Source organism: Diplotaxodon limnothrissa, unplaced genomic scaffold (assembly GCF_057381915.1).
Source record: "Diplotaxodon limnothrissa isolate DT_005_m unplaced genomic scaffold, D_limnothrissa_male_GT1.1 unmapped_scaffold_6, whole genome shotgun sequence".
In the NCBI taxonomy this organism is placed as follows: domain Eukaryota; kingdom Metazoa; phylum Chordata; class Actinopteri; order Cichliformes; family Cichlidae; genus Diplotaxodon; species Diplotaxodon limnothrissa.
This window is the reverse complement of record NW_028188560.1, coordinates 108,583-115,779: the sequence shown is the minus strand read 5'-3', so window position 1 is coordinate 115,779 and position 7,197 is coordinate 108,583.

Below are 7,197 nucleotides of genomic sequence, written 5' to 3'. Positions count from 1 at the left end.
GGCCAATAATCCACAGTTTTCATTGTCTCAACATTTTTCTACATTCTGCGTACAGTTCTGGGCTAACATGACTTAAATCTGAAACAGAAAACATGTCTCCAGTGAGGCAGTATCCCAGGCGGTAATGCACGCCATGTGTCTTTGTGACATTTTGTTATAAGTCATATTCATTTCTATATTATGAAATCTGCTTATTACACTTTTACATACCAAATCTGGTCAGCCGTGATCCAGGTTTCCACAACAAATCCAGCTGTTCTCCGGTCCAGACATTAATCCCTTCATCCTCCTGCTTCAGTGCAAGCTGCTCTCCTCCCTGATTGGTGGAGATTTCCTCCTGTTCCTCTTTAGTCTGTAGAGGCTCTGGGTCCTCCTGGTTGAGACTGGAGCTCCTCTCATGGTCACAGAACTGCTGATCATCCAGACCTTCGTGTTCAACAAAAGGACACAAGAAAATAGTGACTAATGTGATGATAAGAAAGCTCAAGAAGGATGAAAACGGTCACCTATTGAGAATTTAGCTTGCGTTTTATGTTGCCACAGAAACATTCACTGATAGTCATTTGTTCACTGGATGATGTTGATAACCTTACAGCTGTCTGGGGTCTGATTTTTAGATGTGACTGCCAGTGATCATCACACACTGTGAATAAACAAACAAATGAACAGCAGCATGATCTGAATATGATCATGAAAGCTTAAAGTATTTTACGACGGCAGGTAAGATATGCTGTTAATGCTAATCTTTTAACATTTTACTAATAAATATGATGCAAATCTCATGGTCCACTACATTCCAAAGATGCTCTGTTGGGTTGAGAGCTGGTAACTCTGGAGACCCGAGTACAGAGAACTCAATGTCATTTTAAGGGAACTGCATATTTTCTCTTTTTTGGACTACTCTCTGTAAATCATGCAGATGTTTGTGCTGGAAATTTAAACAGATCAGCAGTTTCTGAAATACTCAGATCAGCCAATGTGGCACCAACACCCACACCATGATCAAAGTGATTTCAATCACCGTCACTGATCGCTATATGCTGAAATGCATGGACTGCTGCCATCTGATTGGCTGATTACATTTTGGATTAAAGAGTAGTTGAACGGGTGTAGTTAACAAAGTGGCCGTAAGTATGTTTACATAGATGCAGTGTTAGGGAGTAACGGCATACATGTACCGGCGTTATGCATTTAAAATACAAAACATGAGTAACTGTATTCCGATATCCATCCATCCATTCGCTTATCCTTTTCAGGGTCGCGGGGGGCGCTGGAGCCTATCCCAGCTGTTATAGGGCGAAAGGTGAGGTACACCCTGGACAGGTCGCCAGTCTGTCGCAGGGCTAACACATAGGGACAGACAACCATTCACACTCACATTCACACCTAGTGGCAATTTGGATTATCCAATTAACCTATCCCCACAAGCTGCATGTCTTTGGACGGTGGGAGGAAGCCGGAGTACCCGGAGAGAACCCACGCAAACACGGTGAGAACATGCAAACTCCACACAGAAAGACCCCGGCCTGATGGTGGAATTGAACTCAGGACTTTCTTGCTGTGAGGCAACAGTGCTAACCACCGTGCCGCCGATAGTTACCGATAATTTGGTAATAATTAGAATACAGTTACTTCTAAATAAATGGATTACACGATGGTCTTTTCCTGTTTCATATGTCAGGCTATACCCTCTCTAATTTTGTTGATTTCACGCATTACCGGAAACCCAAACAAAACACGCAACAAGAAGCTCTAGTGTAAGTCTCTTGGTAATGTTGGTGGCGTCAGTTATACAATGGACCCAGAAACCGAGCTGCTCTCAACTATAAAGACTCCACCCGAAAGAAACATCTGGAAGTACATTCTTTTTTTAAAGACTAACATTAGCTAGGGCTGTGCGACATGACCAAAATCTCATATCCCAATATAAGACGTTTCTCGTCTTATATTGTAGTTTTATTTTATAGTGTTTCTGTGTTCTGCTGGTCCAGACTGGAGTTCCTTTCCTGGCTACAGACCTGCGGGTCATCCAGATCCTCATTTTCCTTACAATCATGTTGCTGTGGGAGGTCTTGATGGACAGAACACACAAGAAAAAAGTCACACTGTGAGCAGGTCTCTCAGATATGTGAGCGATATTTAAATATTCTCTCTCATGCAGCGAACAGAGAAGAATTCTGTTTACATGCAGAAAGTCATCATTTATGAGGCGTACAGCTCACTACTCCAACTTGGTCCTTGTGGCCAATAATCCACAGTTTTCATTGTCTCAACATTTTTCTACATTCTGCGTACAGTTCTGGGCTAACATGACTTAAATCTGAAACAGAAAACATGTCTCCAGTGAGGCAGTATCCCAGGCGGTAATGCACGCCATGTGTCTTTGTGACATTTTGTTATAAGTCATATTCATTTCTATATTATGAAATCTGCTTATTACACTTTTACATACCAAATCTGGTCAGCCGTGATCCAGGTTTCCACAACAAATCCAGCTGTTCTCCGGTCCAGACATTAATCCCTTCATCCTCCTGCTTCAGTGCAAGCTGCTCTCCTCCCTGATTGGTGGAGATTTCCTCCTGTTCCTCTTTAGTCTGTAGAGGCTCTGGGTCCTCCTGGTTGAGACTGGAGCTCCTCTCATGGTCACAGAACTGCTGATCATCCAGACCTTCGTGTTCAACAAAAGGACACAAGAAAATAGTGACTAATGTGATGATAAGAAAGCTCAAGAAGGATGAAAACGGTCACCTATTGAGAATTTAGCTTGCGTTTTATGTTGCCACAGAAACATTCACTGATAGTCATTTGTTCACTGGATGATGTTGATAACCTTACAGCTGTCTGGGGTCTGATTTTTAGATGTGACTGCCAGTGATCATCACACACTGTGAATAAACAAACAAATGAACAGCAGCATGATCTGAATATGATCATGAAAGCTTAAAGTATTTTACGACGGCAGGTAAGATATGCTGTTAATGCTAATCTTTTAACATTTTACTAATAAATATGATGCAAATCTCATGGTCCACTACATTCCAAAGATGCTCTGTTGGGTTGAGAGCTGGTAACTCTGGAGACCCGAGTACAGAGAACTCAATGTCATTTTAAGGGAACTGCATATTTTCTCTTTTTTGGACTACTCTCTGTAAATCATGCAGATGTTTGTGCTGGAAATTTAAACAGATCAGCAGTTTCTGAAATACTCAGATCAGCCAATGTGGCACCAACACCCACACCATGATCAAAGTGATTTCAATCACCGTCACTGATCGCTATATGCTGAAATGCATGGACTGCTGCCATCTGATTGGCTGATTACATTTTGGATTAAAGAGTAGTTGAACGGGTGTAGTTAACAAAGTGGCCGTAAGTATGTTTACATAGATGCAGTGTTAGGGAGTAACGGCATACATGTACCGGCATTATGCATTTAAAATACAAAACATGAGTAACTGTATTCCGATATCCATCCATCCATTCGCTTATCCTTTTCAGGGTCGCGGGGGGCGCTGGAGCCTATCCCAGCTGTTATAGGGCGAAAGGTGAGGTACACCCTGGACAGGTCGCCAGTCTGTCGCAGGGCTAACACATAGGGACAGACAACCATTCACACTCACATTCACACCTAGTGGCAATTTGGATTATCCAATTAACCTATCCCCACAAGCTGCATGTCTTTGGACGGTGGGAGGAAGCCGGAGTACCCGGAGAGAACCCACGCAAACACGGTGAGAACATGCAAACTCCACACAGAAAGACCCCGGCCTGATGGTGGAATTGAACTCAGGACTTTCTTGCTGTGAGGCAACAGTGTTAACCACCGTGCCGCCGATAGTTACCGATAATTTGGTAATAATTAGAATACAGTTACTTCTAAATAAATGGATTACACGATGGTCTTTTCCTGTTTCATATGTCAGGCTATACCCTCTCTAATTTTGTTGATTTCACGCATTACCGGAAACCCAAACAAAACACGCAACAAGAAGCTCTAGTGTAAGTCTCTTGGTAATGTTGGTGGCGTCAGTTATACAATGGACCCAGAAACCGAGCTGCTCTCAACTATAAAGACTCCACCCGAAAGAAACATCTGGAAGTACATTCTTTTTTTAAAGACTAACATTAGCTAGGGCTGTGCGACATGACCAAAATCTCATATCCCAATATAAGACGTTTCTCGTCTTATATTGTAGTTTTATTTTATAGTGTTTCTGTGTTCTGCTGGTCCAGACTGGAGTTCCTTTCCTGGCTACAGACCTGCGGGTCATCCAGATCCTCATTTTCCTTACAATCATGTTGCTGTGGGAGGTCTTGATGGACAGAACACACAAGAAAAAAGTCACACTGTGAGCAGGTCTCTCAGATATGTGAGCGATATTTAAATATTCTCTCTCATGCAGCGAACAGAGAAGAATTCTGTTTACATGCAGAAAGTCATCATTTATGAGGCGTACAGCTCACTACTCCAACTTGGTCCTTGTGGCCAATAATCCACAGTTTTCATTGTCTCAACATTTTTCTACATTCTGCGTACAGTTCTGGGCTAACATGACTTAAATCTGAAACAGAAAACATGTCTCCAGTGAGGCAGTATCCCAGGCGGTAATGCACGCCATGTGTCTTTGTGACATTTTGTTATAAGTCATATTCATTTCTATATTATGAAATCTGCTTATTACACTTTTACATACCAAATCTGGTCAGCCGTGATCCAGGTTTCCACAACAAATCCAGCTGTTCTCCGGTCCAGACATTAATCCCTTCATCCTCCTGCTTCAGTGCAAGCTGCTCTCCTCCCTGATTGGTGGAGATTTCCTCCTGTTCCTCTTTAGTCTGTAGAGGCTCTGGGTCCTCCTGGTTGAGACTGGAGCTCCTCTCATGGTCACAGAACTGCTGATCATCCAGACCTTCGTGTTCAACAAAAGGACACAAGAAAATAGTGACTAATGTGATGATAAGAAAGCTCAAGAAGGATGAAAACGGTCACCTATTGAGAATTTAGCTTGCGTTTTATGTTGCCACAGAAACATTCACTGATAGTCATTTGTTCACTGGATGATGTTGATAACCTTACAGCTGTCTGGGGTCTGATTTTTAGATGTGACTGCCAGTGATCATCACACACTGTGAATAAACAAACAAATGAACAGCAGCATGATCTGAATATGATCATGAAAGCTTAAAGTATTTTACGACGGCAGGTAAGATATGCTGTTAATGCTAATCTTTTAACATTTTACTAATAAATATGATGCAAATCTCATGGTCCACTACATTCCAAAGATGCTCTGTTGGGTTGAGAGCTGGTAACTCTGGAGACCCGAGTACAGAGAACTCAATGTCATTTTAAGGGAACTGCATATTTTCTCTTTTTTGGACTACTCTCTGTAAATCATGCAGATGTTTGTGCTGGAAATTTAAACAGATCAGCAGTTTCTGAAATACTCAGATCAGCCAATGTGGCACCAACACCCACACCATGATCAAAGTGATTTCAATCACCGTCACTGATCGCTATATGCTGAAATGCATGGACTGCTGCCATCTGATTGGCTGATTACATTTTGGATTAAAGAGTAGTTGAACGGGTGTAGTTAACAAAGTGGCCGTAAGTATGTTTACATAGATGCAGTGTTAGGGAGTAACGGCATACATGTACCGGCATTATGCATTTAAAATACAAAACATGAGTAACTGTATTCCGATATCCATCCATCCATTCGCTTATCCTTTTCAGGGTCGCGGGGGGCGCTGGAGCCTATCCCAGCTGTTATAGGGCGAAAGGTGAGGTACACCCTGGACAGGTCGCCAGTCTGTCGCAGGGCTAACACATAGGGACAGACAACCATTCACACTCACATTCACACCTAGTGGCAATTTGGATTATCCAATTAACCTATCCCCACAAGCTGCATGTCTTTGGACGGTGGGAGGAAGCCGGAGTACCCGGAGAGAACCCACGCAAACACGGTGAGAACATGCAAACTCCACACAGAAAGACCCCGGCCTGATGGTGGAATTGAACTCAGGACTTTCTTGCTGTGAGGCAACAGTGCTAACCACCGTGCCGCCGATAGTTACCGATAATTTGGTAATAATTAGAATACAGTTACTTCTAAATAAATGGATTACACGATGGTCTTTTCCTGTTTCATATGTCAGGCTATACCCTCTCTAATTTTGTTGATTTCACGCATTACCGGAAACCCAAACAAAACACGCAACAAGAAGCTCTAGTGTAAGTCTCTTGGTAATGTTGGTGGCGTCAGTTATACAATGGACCCAGAAACCGAGCTGCTCTCAACTATAAAGACTCCACCCGAAAGAAACATCTGGAAGTACATTCTTTTTTTAAAGACTAACATTAGCTAGGGCTGTGCGACATGACCAAAATCTCATATCCCAATATAAGACGTTTCTCGTCTTATATTGTAGTTTTATTTTATAGTGTTTCTGTGTTCTGCTGGTCCAGACTGGAGTTCCTTTCCTGGCTACAGACCTGCGGGTCATCCAGATCCTCATTTTCCTTACAATCATGTTGCTGTGGGAGGTCTTGATGGACAGAACACACAAGAAAAAAGTCACACTGTGAGCAGGTCTCTCAGATATGTGAGCGATATTTAAATATTCTCTCTCATGCAGCGAACAGAGAAGAATTCTGTTTACATGCAGAAAGTCATCATTTATGAGGCGTACAGCTCACTACTCCAACTTGGTCCTTGTGGCCAATAATCCACAGTTTTCATTGTCTCAACATTTTTCTACATTCTGCGTACAGTTCTGGGCTAACATGACTTAAATCTGAAACAGAAAACATGTCTCCAGTGAGGCAGTATCCCAGGCGGTAATGCACGCCATGTGTCTTTGTGACATTTTGTTATAAGTCATATTCATTTCTATATTATGAAATCTGCTTATTACACTTTTACATACCAAATCTGGTCAGCCGTGATCCAGGTTTCCACAACAAATCCAGCTGTTCTCCGGTCCAGACATTAATCCCTTCATCCTCCTGCTTCAGTGCAAGCTGCTCTCCTCCCTGATTGGTGGAGATTTCCTCCTGTTCCTCTTTAGTCTGTAGAGGCTCTGGGTCCTCCTGGTTGAGACTGGAGCTCCTCTCATGGTCACAGAACTGCTGATCATCCAGACCTTCGTGTTCAACAAAAGGACACAAGAAAATAGTGACTAATGTGA